The sequence below is a fragment of the Lissotriton helveticus genome, chromosome 12, assembly GCF_964261635.1.
Source record: "Lissotriton helveticus chromosome 12, aLisHel1.1, whole genome shotgun sequence".
Lineage (NCBI taxonomy): Eukaryota > Metazoa > Chordata > Amphibia > Caudata > Salamandridae > Lissotriton > Lissotriton helveticus.
Genome location: NC_136073.1, coordinates 297,546,333 through 297,559,014, shown reverse-complemented (window position 1 = coordinate 297,559,014; position 12,682 = coordinate 297,546,333).

Here is a 12,682-nt window from a genome sequence, read left to right as displayed (position 1 = left end):
ACCTGTAGATACTCTGCCAGGAAGAAGGACTGCTGTGCTGGTGAAAAGACTGCCACTCTGATGGACTGCTGACCTGCTGCTGCCTTGCTGATTTACTTCCTTTCTGCCTTGCTGCCCTCCCGTCTGAGGAAGAAGAACTGAACTTACAACTTGAACCCAAGACCACCAGAATGACTCCAAATTGCCAGTTTGCTGGCCTCCTGATCTGAGCCTATCTTTAGTGAGCCTTGACCCTCCTAGTGGTACCCCCCAGTCCTGAACCCTTGGAAGTGGTGTTGAAAATGACCAGGTAGCCAAAATCCAAAAGTGGGGAATATTGTAGACTAAAAAACTGATCCGAGAATCAGGAGACTGGGACTAACCTGCTTGCCAGTCAGACTAACTTTGTTGCTTCTCCTGCTCTGTTCTTTTTTGCAGCAGCAGTCCTGATTGGAGGTCCTTCACCAAACGGTTATCCGACCTTATGAAACTGTCTTTGGTTTCAGCCCTCTGCCTCATCCTGCTGGAGATTTTCGAATTCCAATTCAGCGACTAAGTCTGGATGTAGAAATCTTCATCAAGGCTTTGACTCAAGTCTTTCCAATGACCACGCTCCTTCGTCAGACACCTCCTGCACCCTTGTCCAGCTTAACTTCTCCATCTCAGAATTGTTTCAGAAATTCTTCTAATTCCAAAAGTAAGAGCTGACCGGGCCCAATCCACTTCTTGTATCCAAACGTGCTTCATTGTGGTCAGACATATTTTTTCACTTTGACTTGGTCTCACGTGACTAGATGTCCACAATTGGTGCTTGATTCATTTGGGATTATTCTTTTGTTGTGTTTTCACTTTATTGCTGCTTGTGTTCTGCATAAATACTCAACATGGTGCCTCTAAGTTAAGCATGACTGATTTTTGTGCCAAGCTACCCAGGGTTAAGCACATGTTAATATAGTGACTTTTTGAGGTTCACCCTGCATGGGATTGTGGCTTTTGCTTGATCAGGGCTCACACCCCAGTCAACCAACAACCCTATTTCTCATCACTCCAAGTATTGTCACATTTAGAGTCACTACAATACCTCCTTGCCTATTTCTGATATGGTGCCTGTTAGAAATGGGTGACTCTAGTTGGTAGTGGTATTCACCCTTCCAAGTAGGGGCCCTACCTTCTAGTCATGGCAAGGGAGTTACACATATCAACACAAAAAGGGGTGGGAAGGAGAAACAAAGCAAAATAAGGATAGTATAGGAAAAAATAATTAATATTGGGGAAGTCACGAGGACAACAACGGGTAACCTGGGAAGACCAGGACCCAGAAATTACACAGAGAATAACCAGAAGCATGGCTTCGAGCAGCACGCCCGGGACCAGCCGCCAGCCTCCTTAGTGGTCAATCTCTCCTCCTACGTTCTTTCTCCTATTCAGGAATGCCTGCTGAATAAGGGTTTGGGATTTGTTCCCACTAACCCTTTGGACCCCTGCCGGTTGCGGCAAGATCTGGCTGCCTTCTTTCGCAACCTGAGATTACGGGTGTTTTTTGAGGACAAGGAGCAAGAGGATTCTCTCAGAGGGGATACTCCCTTCCGCCCTAAGTCCACCTTCACTCCACAACTGGCACTGCTTCCACCAGAGGTGGCGACATTTGAACAGGCTGTGGTACACGACCTGGAGAATCTGAATACATCACAGTCGCGCTCCTTCTCTAATCTCTCTACTGTGGAAAAACTAGCCCTGAAGGAACTCATGGACTGTAAGGAGATTATTTTGAAACCTGCCGATAAGGGCGGTGCTACGGTACTGCAGGACATAGGCATGTACAACAATGAATGCCTTTGAATATTATCCGAGGAGATGAATTACCAAAAACTTTGAGAAGATCCCACCAAAGCAATCACTCTAGAGATAGTGACGGCGGTAGAGGAGGCTAGATCTAATGACTGGATCTCAGATATGGAGGCAGATTTCTTAGTCAATACACAACCAAAGACGCCTTACTTCTATGTCCTCCCGAAAATACATAAACCAGCACGACCCCCTCCCGGGAGACCTATTGCCTCCGGGATGGGGTCGTTGCTGAAACCCCTCTCACAATTCTGTGATTTTTATTTGAAGCCCTTGGTCCAAAAAGTCACTGCCTACCTAAGAGACACCCTTGATATCCTGAATCATTTGAAGAATATGCCTTTCGACCCGGATCAATAATGCCTCATTGGGCTTGATATTGAGGCGTTATATACCAATATCCCGCAGAGGGAAACCCTGCGGGTGTTGGAGGATATCTTGTTCCTGGAAGATTGATCTTACCAGACACCGCGAGCATTCATTCTTCATCTGACTGAGATAGCCCTAACCCGGAACTTTTTTGAATATGAGAACCAACTATACTTACAGACCCATGGGACCTCCATGGGGAGTGTCTTTGCACCCAGCCTGGCGGAACTTTACGTCGGTGCATTTGAACAGAGTGTCATCTATCATGATACATGCCCATGGAGGTCCAATATCAGGCTATGGCGTTGATACATCGATGACGTCCTAGTCATTTGGCGGGGTGATGCCACCTCTATTGGCCTGTTTTTGGAAAGGCTGAATGAGAGAAATCCTCTTCTACACCATGACTAGAACCAGCTTGCCCTTCCTGGATTTAGTCATCGAACCAGGAAAGGGGGTCCTACAAACGAGGGTACGTCATAAGGCAACAGATAAAAACTCGTTACCGGCATATAGTAGCTTCCACCCCCGTTCACTGCGGGAAAATCTACCGATGGGGCAGTGTTTCCGGATTCAACGGAACTGCTCAGAACGCAGTGTTTTTCTGGGGAAGCTAACCTCTTGTCAACTAAACTTCGGGAAAGGGGGTACCTGAAAAGAATAATCCAACGGGCTAACAAGAGAGCATGTAATGCCAACCGCGAAGCACTCCTCTCGAAGACAAATAGACCTGCAATCAACAAACCAGTCTTTGTCTCAGTCTTCAACACAGCTTCAGATTAGACGGACTATATTGAAGAATTGGAGAATTCTGAACTCAGGGAACCTTCAAGTGACTCAACTCCTGTTCTCCTTCAAACGCAGTCAAAACCTCAAGGATCTCTTGATTCATACAAGACCTAGAATTTCCCCTGTACGTTGTGTGGACGGGCCTATCCCGGGCCTGCCTCCTGTCATGGGACATTTTAGTTGTGGATCCTGCAGCGTTTGTCATTTGACCACCAATACTAAAGAAATTGACGTCGGCCTAACAACCCCTTGGGAGCAGAGATCACATACGAACTACAATACGCAAGGGGTCATCTACTTGATCACATGCCCATGTGGGAAACAATATGTGGGCATGACGAGTAGGAAAGTCCGGATTCGTATCACTGAACATCGGAATACGATCAGATGTGGTAAATCAAACACGAGGCTGACCACTCATTTCATCGAGGCAGAACACTCAGCTGAGGATCTAAGATGGACTGTCATAGAGAAACCGAGTGTAGGACCCCAGGGTCAGAGTAACATCAGGGCTTTCTTCATAAGAGAACAGAAATGGGTATAACGCCTCCGCAGTGACCTACGGGGCTTAAATGATGATATACCGTGGCATGCCCTTACTAAATAAAAAGTAACTACCTAGTAGTAGGGGATTATCTTATGTCTCAGGTTACCCCTGGTGGATTCTTAAGTACAGCTTCTAACATGGACCTATTCTAGAGTCTGGGTCCTTGAAATGCGTGGGGTCTCTTGTTTGTATTAGACCTGAACAGGCTCCCCATGTTAATCAGACTTGTAGTTATGTATGGCTGCAGAATGTCCATCCGATCCCTTCAATCGGCTCTTAGAACCGGATACGTAACATATGTGGTTTCTAAACTACAAATCCCGGCATCCCCACACGTCAATTGACGTTCTGGCAAGGGCGCGTTGACTTGCTAACGCCCACGTGACTATACGCAAACTAAACGCCGCAGAAGAAGGTGCTTTAAATGGCTGAAGGACTGCAGCACCACTACCTTCGTGGCGTTTGAGTGAGCGGGCATGAGAGGTGTCGGTCCTTCCCTACGGAACAGTAAGGAGTAGATAGTGGTCCCTGTTTTGAGCTTCTGTGGGACGTGGAGGTACATGTTTCTATGACCGCTTGTTGGGGGCTATCGGTCTGTTTACAGACCCATGGGAAGTACCGGGAAGTTAGGCGGATCCTTGCACTCTCGACTATTTGGGTTATCATGGAGATGGAGGCAAGGTGGGTTAAGAGCTATTTATTTACTCGCCTTGAGTGCCACTGTTTTATTCATTTTTTTAAACACAGGTTGTGTTCTTTGGGAAACCCCCCGCCTGACGCCAGTACGAGCCTTAGAACAAAATAGACTCGGTAAGATCTTTGTACTTCTGCCCAACTCGGCGGGTCTCACAGGGCGTTATCGGCATTTTCATGAGAGATATATGAAGGATAACTATAAACGTTAAGAGAGGGATATGATAGCATATCCCCCATGTATGTGCACACAGATATTGTTCTTTTAGTTAATTTGTAACACGCGATAGGTGTTTTTGAACAGTTGAGAACGGACTTAAGGGCACGAAACTTCACCGAAAGAAGTGAGTGTTTGAGTTGCTCTGTCTGAGTCTTTGAAAGAAATCCCCTAATTAGGGCAATAGGAGGGAAACAGGGGCTAGAGATCGAGCAGTGCCTCTGAATACAGAATGCGGTACACACCTCTTGATATATGATACCACCAAGGGTAGATGCATTTTGGCAGTGCTTTGTATCCTCTTCCCTTCTTTTTACAGTAATATGGTTCCATGCTGGTGGAAGTCCCTCCATGTGGGCTGCCTCTAAATATGCCTAAATGAGGTAAGAGGTGGGATAGGAATGGGACAGGCTGACTGTCCTGATGAAGACCGCAGTGACCCGCTAAAGAGAGGGCATCCCTTACCGAAGTGGAATACTACATTTAGTGGTTAACCTGTCTTTTTATAGCATTCGAAGACTAATTTATGCCAATTTTAGTATTCAGTAGTATTCTTTTCGGGAAGGCTAGTGCATGAAGACTACTGATATTTGAGTGGTACTTCTTGAATACTCACAGAATGCTAAGCACATACTTATTTGTAATCGCATAGTCTTCATTTACAATGCAGAACATTTAGTGAATACAAACAAATTGAATACTACTGGACTTTATCCAGACTACTATTAACTTTCTATTCAAGCTGCATGCTGAATGGTAGATTAATGGTGCCTTATTTATTATACTATTTTTATGCCTTATTTAACCCCTTCCATGCTGATGACGAGCTCAGCTCGTCATCAGGGTTACCTACCGTGTGCTGATGACGAGCTGAGCTCGTCATGTAAAGCGGTAAATTTAAAAATGCCGCATACAGCGGGAAAAACGGCCGCACGCATGCGGTTAATATACTTTTGTGGTGTTTGTGTAGTATAGGGTAGTGTTTTAGTGTTTAGGGTTGTACGGGGGAATCGTGCAGGGTAGTGTTTGAGTGTAGGGAACAGACTGGGGGTCGGGGGAGGGTCGTGCTGGGGGTAGTGTTTTAGGGTTTAGGGTAGTGTTGTGGTGTTTGTGTAGTGTAGGGTAGTGATTTAAGGTTTAGTGTAGCGCTGGGGGGTCGTGCAGTGAGTGGGCTAAAGAACGGTGATGGATTTAACCCAGATCTGTAGACTGGGTGTGAGTGTTTGATTGGTTCAGATGCTCCGTCCATCACCAGCCCCTTTTGTACCAGTTTGTTCGCCATAAGTTGGCAGGGTATGCTCAGACATGAGTCCCTTGCTCACTTTGCCACTGGATTCAAGCAAGCCGTGCTGAAGACGGCTGAAATGCCAGAAACCGGTCCTCAGAAGCTTGTTTCCGGTCCAGGGAAGGCATGGCTTGGCAGTTCGGGCTGGACTGTTCCCATGAGGAACAGGGTCAGACTGATTTGCATATGGCCATGTCTGAACTGGAGTGGCAGAGTGAGCTAAAGAATGGCGATGGATTTAACCCAGATCTGTTGACTGGGTGTGAGTGTTTGATTGGTTCAGTTGATCTGTCCATCACCAGCCCCTTTTGTACCACTTTGTTCGCCATAAGTTGGCAGGGTATGCTCAGACGTGAGTCCCTTGCTCACTTTGCCACTAGATTCAAGCAAGCCGGGCTGAAGACGGCTGAAATGCCAGAAACCGGTCCTCGGAAGCTTGTTTCCGGTCCAGGGATGGCATGGCTTGGCAGTTCGGGCTGGACTGTTCCCATGAGGAACAGGGTCAGACTGATTTCCATATGGCCACGTCTGAACTGGGGTGGCATTGAGGGCTAAAGAACGGTGATGGATTTAACCCAGATCTGTTGATTGGGCGTGAGTGTTTGATTGGTTCAGATGCTCCGTCCATCACCAGCCCCTTTTGTACCACTGGGGGGTCGTGCAGGGTAGCGATTGAGTGTAGGGACCGGACTGGGGGTTGGGGGAGGGTCTTGCTGGGGGTAGTGTTTCAGGGTTTAGGGTAGTGTTATGGTGTTTGTGTAGATTAGGGTAGTGTTTTAGGTTTTAGAGTAGTGCTCAGGAGTCATGCAGGGTAGTGTTTGAGTGTGGGGACCGGACAGGAGGTCTGGGGAGGGTCGTGCTGGGGGTAGTGTTTTAGGGTTTAGGGTTGTGTTGTAGTGTTTGTGTAGTGTAGGGTAGTGTTTTATGGTTTGGGGTAGTGCTGGGGGTCGTGCAGGGTAGTGTTTGAGTGTGGGGACAGGACTGGGGGTCGGGGGAGGGTCATGCTGAGGGTTGTGTTTTAGGGTTTAGGGTATTGTTGTGGTGTGGTACTCCACTCAATTCCACTCTGCTTTACTCCATTTAACACCACTCTGCTTTACTCCACTCCAGTCTGCTTTACTCCACACAACTCCACTCTGCTTTACTCCACTCAACGCCACTCTGATTTACTCCACTCAACCCCGCTCTGCTTTACTCCATGCCACTCTGCTTTATTCCACTCCACTCAACACCACTATGCTTTACTCCACTCACTCTGCTCAATTACATTCTGTTTTACTCCACTCCACTCTACTCAACGCCACTCTTCTTTACTCCACTCAACGGCAATCTGCTTTACTCCACTCCACTCTGCTTTACTCCACTCAAGATCACTCTGCTTTACTCCACACAACTCCACTCCACTCTGCTTTACTCCACTTCATACTGCTTTACTCGACACCACTCCATGCCACTCTGCTTTACTCCGCTCTGCTTTACTCCACTCAACGCCATTCGCCTCACACAACGCCGCTCTGCTTGTCCACTCCACGCCGCTATGCTTGACCACTCTACGCCACTCTACTTTACTCCACTTAATTTCACTCTGCTTTACGCCATTTAATGTCACTCTGCTTTACTCCCTTAATGTCCCTCTGCTTTACTCCACGCTTTACTCCACACCACTCTGTTTTCCTCTAAGCCATTTTGCTTTACTCCACTTAATACCATTCAACTTTGATCCACGCCACTCAGCTTTGCTCCAGCCCACTCAGCTTTGCTCCACGCCATTCAGCTTTGCTCCACGCCACTCTGCTTTACTCTACGCCACCCTGCTTTACTCTACGCCACCCTCCTTTACTCTACGCCACTGCGCTTTACTCCACACAACACCAATCTACTTTACTCCGCTCCACACCACTCTGTTTTACTCTACGACACTCTGCTTTTTAGTCCCCTAAACACCACTCTGCTTGTGGCACTCTGCTGTAATCAATAATCCTGACTTTTTTCTCCCCTGCTACTTACCATTGGTTCCCTCCACTGTCCTTCTTTACTGCCTCCTAACTTCCCTTCAAGGCTGAGGTGCACCAGTAAAGTAGTTTACTTACGCTTTGGGTCTTCAGTTGTTGTGTAGGAGAACTCCTTTCTCTTTTTTTTTTTTAAATTGTGGCAGAGCGTGGGTCACTTTTTTTCGCCACACTTTAATAAAGTGCTGTACCCGTGTTAATAATATGAAAGCAGGCACAGTGGTTGCAGCATCAAGTTTCATAAAGTTTATACTTAAGCACGGCTTGCGCTTTCATGTTATCAACACGGGCTCCATGCTTTAATAAAGCGCAGCATCTGTACTGATAATGCTGAAGTATAAACTTTATGATACATTATGCTGCAGCACTGCACCTGCTTTCATAATATTAACTTGGGGCCACACTTCAATAAAACGCGCACCCGTGTTGATAATATGAAAGCAGGCACTATTATACCTCTATTTGTACCGCTGTAACCACTGGAATCACACTAAATGAAGATCTTCCATTTTGGTGAGGGATATCAAGACTGCAGCTTAAAGGAGGACTGTTTTAGGATCTTAATTTCCTGCCTAAACATTGTCCATCCTTCACCTATTTTTTAATCCTGGCCGGGAACCTACTAATAAAGGGTTTGTATAGGTATCCACGAGCCAGTTTTTTGTTTTTTTTTAAACCTTTATTGTGCATAGTAAGCGTACAAATACGGGCCCACAACCATACAGGCCGGCCTCGAAAGCAGTCAGCAGCACAAAAAGTAAGAATAGATCAACCCAGCAGTCCCAAAGAAAACCCATGCGATAAGTGTCCAAGACGTGACTCAAATAAGACGGGACCGCTAGGGACAGGAGGAATCAGGTTAATTTTAAAAAGTTTTGTAGATAAGAAGGATCAGATGCATTCAATCCACCGAAAGCAAATGGCAGGCAACGAGCCAGCGAGTTAGCAGCAAAACGAGGGAGAGAAATTAAAAGCAACAAAGGATAATAATCATCAGGATAGTTGCACAATAAAACAGTACATGTTGGCCATCGCCCGCCCCATGGACTCAGTACACCCAAATCCACGAAAGTGACAGTATCAACAGCGGAGAGAATAGGTATCACTACCCCGAAGCACCTGACTGACCCAAAGGAAGAAAAAGAAAAAGGAACCAAGAAAAGACGAAAGAAATAAGGCCCATAGAAACTGAAACTTAAACAAAATCCCTACCCCCAACCCCCCACCCTGCACGTATGCAGAGGCTATGGCCTACCCCCCCTAGCAACGTGCCTGTCGCCCACAAACCGAACCCGAAATTTAGAACAGAAAAGGGAAGAAGAGAAGAAAAAGAAAAAACATAATACACAGAAGACCGGAGGAGGGCCAGCGGATATTCTCAAAACTACCATCACATATCACTCCAGCCGCCCGATCCCAGACCCCGCGACCAATACAATACCCATGGTCGATATCCCCGGCAGTCCATCAGTGTCCCAGCAGTACAAGTGAGAACAGTCCTGACAGGACGGGAGGCACACTCAACCCTGCCCCCTGCGATGCGATGCGAAGCAGCGACATAGTCCAGCCTCATGGTAGACATCTTGAAGGAGGCGAGCGAGCCACGTATCCAGATCCGAGTGGGGGGACGACCAGGAAAGTCCATCCGATACACAGCCATGTAGATATCAGTGGCACAAGAAGGAACAGTGTACAACAAAGATCCTCCAGAATCGACAAGCCCAGTCAATAGGAGCCGCGTCAGGATGGGGAAGCAAGTCGTGCCAAGGACCTCAGGAAGGGCAGCTAGACATGGCGCCCGGCTGCGCGGCTCCAGCCACATCGCATCTCCGGAAACTTTAGTTCGCCCCAAGGATAGTACAGCGGGCACCTCAAAAATAGCAGGATCTCGCACCCTCAGCGTGCCGATAGCAGCCCGAGAGGAGGAACAACAGAAGGCAGAAGCAGAGTGCGGCAGAGTGTCCTGCTCCCGGAGGCATCCATGATCAAGCAATGGTGTCGCAGGTGAAATCACATCTAGCCGGTCGCCCAACCCACGGGCAGCAGTACGTAGAGCCGCTCTCAGAGCAACTAGGGCGCCCAAAACGTCACCGATCAGCACTGGTGCATCGGGGAGAGAGGATTCAGCAGTCTTCTGCACGCAAGGCGAACAAATGCAGCACTGTCCCATAAGCCGTCCACCATCACCCTTCGCAGGCAGCTGGGCACCGCGCAGACACGAGCCATGGCACAACCAGGCTTGAGGCACAGGGGAAGCACACTCCATGTGCACAAAGTATCAGCGCGATGTGGGCAGACAGCAGTGTCGTCGGTAGCAGCCCAGGGTCCGCTGTCCCAGGAAAGGAGAGCAGGCTGTAAGATGGCGCCCAGCCCAGCTCGTTGAGAGACAAAGTATCCAGCAAAGACGTCTCCGGGTGAAGGACACGATACAATGTGTTCCCCGCATCGGTGGCGCGCGAGCCCGTGAACCGATGAAGCAGGTTGCAGGGAGCAGGACGAGCCTTACGCCACCGTGTCCGATCCGCCGGTAATGGTGGCTGTTATTATGAGCAGGGCCGGCCCCAGTCCGAGAACAAAGACCCGGCCACAGCCGCGCAGCGCCAGGAGGAGGCGGAGACGTTCCAGTATTCTCACTGCCGGGATCGAGCAAGAAAACACACCAATAGATCCGGGGTCGCCTCCCGGTTCCGCCGACGTTACTCAATAGGAGGATAGGCAACAGGATAGAGCGGAAAACGGGAGAAAGGCGAGAGGGTCGGCGGAGCCGAGGAATCAGGCGGCCATCATGGTTGTCGGTTAGGCTCCTCCCATCCACGAGCCAGTTTTAATGAGCACTTCCTTACTGCACTATTTTGTCTATCTCTAACCCAGTCTTTTAAAGGGTAAGACCTTGTGATTATTGTTAGTCACTTTTGTGTTTGTCCTTATGTGTGTTATGATGTGTGTTTAGTGTTCCCCCTCCCTATGCTCCGCCCCCTGCGTGGCTACGCGGGGGCGTATTGTAAGCAGACCCGATGATGAAGCATGTCACACACATTTGTGTGTGAGTGAGGGCAGTTTTTTCAATATTAATTATTTTTTCCTATACTGTCCTTATTTTGCTTTTTTTCTCCTTCCCACCTCTTTTTGTGTTGATATGTGATTTACAGGGGGTTCAGGGTCGTGGAGTGTAATGATTGACCCACTCCCCTCCTTTGTGAGATGTGAAGGGAGTTACACACCCAAGATAACTCCTGCTTAGACCCTTGGGAGCTTGGCACGAGCAGTAAGGCCTATGTCAGAGGTTGTGTGTAAAGTATTTGTATATAGCATGTACAGTAATACAGTGAAAATACTACAAATGGACATCACACCAGTTTAGAAAAATAAAGTATCTTTATTTAAACCAAGCATAACAAAAATCCAACATACACTCCTCAAAATATCACTTTTAACAGATTTTACAGATTTTAGCAATTCTATCCATATAAGTCTTAAAGATGCAGTGATTTTACACAATGTACTTTCAGATGGATGAAAATTCACAAGAAAATCAGCTGCAGAGGAGAGAAGCACAGGGATGCATTGGTTCTTGAGTCCCTGTCGAGGTCGACACGTCAGTTCTGCTGCACTTAGGAGAAGTGTTCAGTTCAATCCAGACTTTAAGGGAAAGATATGCATTGAATTCCAATGCGATTCCGGTTGGCAGGTGATGTGTTGGAAAAACTACGCATCACACATCCCCTTTGTGAATGGGTTACACCAACTTGAAGGCGGAGGTCAAATGCTAATGTTTTACGACTGTATTTTGGTCACAAAACATTCATACATACCCTTGCGATTGGGCATTAGGGAGATGGGCACTAAACACTCCCCTTCCTTATACCAAATTGCAAACCCAAAGTGGACACAGTTACACAAAACCATATTATGCATCTACAGATGCACTGTTTTTGTGGATGTCAGCTGGCTCAGCTTATTGAAAAGTGCTTCTGTGATACATTTTCCTTGAGTTTTCTGTCCTGAATAAGCAAACCCAACAACCCCCTGCTGGCTAAAGACATAGGTCCTGACACCAGGATTATAAAGGCGAGGCATCTTTTCGACTCACTTTATAATGTTAGGTGTTTACTCTTTTTGACAATGTGCATAAATACCCTTGCTATCAAGCCACTAACTGAATATATAGCCCACAAAATGACAACTGGGTCACACAAAATTCTTTATCAAAGTGTCTCATAGTCCCTTTCATGAGCCATGGGTTACATCACTAAGGAGATCAACAAGGTGCTTTAACAAGTAACGTAGAGTGTGACCCATATGTATTTTAACAGTTTTATTCATTTTTGCCAGTGTTCTGTTATATTTAAGTCTTCACAAACATATAGGTGCTACATTTTCTAAACATTTTTGTGAACTCCAAGAAAGTAAGACATTGATTCCAAATGAAGAGCTCACTCACTATCTGGGAGTACATTTCAATTTTTCTTTGAAACTTTAGTTCATAGTGATGGTCCAGAGTATAAGCTGTTGGCATCGAACTGTCTGAGAACTTTCTTGCATTTGCAGCAGCCCTTTTATGTTCAACCTCAGACACAAATATAGTATAGTTTCACTAATTATGCACTGCATTGAACTTTCCTACATTTCTATCTTTTAAGGACACATGGAAAAGACTCGAGGGCAGTGGCAATTCGGAATTGTCCAAACAGTTGATACTTTGCAAATATTTATTGTAGTAGTGATAGCATTGTTTAATTATTTTTATTGTTTAAGACACAGCCTCTAACAAATTGATACTTACAATATATAAGTACTGAATTATTTCCTTATAGTTACTGATTAAACGCCCCCACTTTATAATATTCGACCCAGTTCACATAATACATATGATTGCAAGAATTCATACACATATATATGTATAAGTATCAAAATACAGAAATTATTAATACAAAAAAGAAATACTGTAT